Here is a 1,045-nt window from a genome sequence, read left to right as displayed (position 1 = left end):
CCCCTCCCCACTCAGGGGGCTCGCTGCCCCACGTGTCCTGGGTGGATGTTCTTGTTGCTGGTACCGGTATGAGCCCATCCGGATGTTGCTGGTGTTGCCGCCGGGTGGGCTCTGACGTACAGGGACCCTGCCTGGTCTTGCCCCGTCCCACGGGCGCTGCTTTGTGTCAGGCCATTGCTGCCGCCGCTGTGTCGAGGCGTCTCATCCAGGGCCTTTGTTCTCTCTGTCCCCCGCCAAGCATGGTGTCCTTCTCCAGGGGCAACATGCCTAAGTCTCACCGTCCCTGCCTCTAAGGAGCACGCTGGCTGTGCTTCTGTCAAGACAGATCCGTCTGTCCTTTCGGCCGTCTGGATCTTTCCGTATCTGTCTGCCGGAGGTCGACAGCTTTTGCGCTGCTGTGGCGTCACTGGTGTTTAAAACGCCAGCAGGGTCCTCACAGGTGGGCAGGGTCCTGTCGAGCGTCCAGACTAAGAACCGCCTACGGAGAAGGAGCAGGCTGTCCACTCGGAGGAAGTAGCCGCTGAAAACCGGCCCAGTGATGGGAAAAGGGAGCTCCTGGCTCAGCTGGACATTCTCCCGGGCGTTTGCATGGTCTCAGTCCTGAGCACGTTCCCGGTCTCCGCTGCCCTCCTTCCTTGACCTGGACGTTAGAGAGACACTTTTCCTGGGTTGGAATGGACTGGCTGGTCTCTCAGCGCACGAAAGGCAGCACCGATGACTGGTGGAGCGGATCAGTCGCCCAGTCCCAGCTGTCCCTGAGAAGAGTGGTTTCTGCGTTGGTCCCTGAGGCCGGACGAGTCATTGTCTTCTCGGACCCCCATGTCCAGCTTGGACTGCACACTAGTTAGCGCTGCCCGCAGCCCCTCCCGGTGGTCGGCCCTGTTGCTTGCTCTGCCAGGGTGACGGCACTGGTTAGGGGCGTGGACGCGGGGGTGATCCAGCCACTCTGTACATAGCGTCTCTGTCAGGGCACACGGCCACGTCTTCCTCTCTGGCACACGGCCACGTCTTCCTCTCTGGTACACGGCCACGTCTTCATCTCTGG

The 1,045-nt window shown here is 61.6% G+C and overlaps 1 protein-coding gene across 1 annotated transcript in view; it reads right to left on the bottom strand.

Annotated features, from left to right (window-relative positions):
- GAL3ST2 (galactose-3-O-sulfotransferase 2) overlaps positions 1-1,045 on the bottom strand; it is a 24,380-nt gene that overhangs the window by 19,105 nt on the left and 4,230 nt on the right. The window lies entirely within an intron of this gene.

The sequence above is a fragment of the Echinops telfairi genome, unplaced genomic scaffold (assembly GCF_000313985.2).
Source record: "Echinops telfairi isolate 266 unplaced genomic scaffold, ASM31398v2 ScPeMD7_3;HRSCAF=10, whole genome shotgun sequence".
Lineage (NCBI taxonomy): Eukaryota > Metazoa > Chordata > Mammalia > Afrosoricida > Tenrecidae > Echinops > Echinops telfairi.
This window is presented reverse-complemented; position numbering and strand designations above follow the sequence as displayed.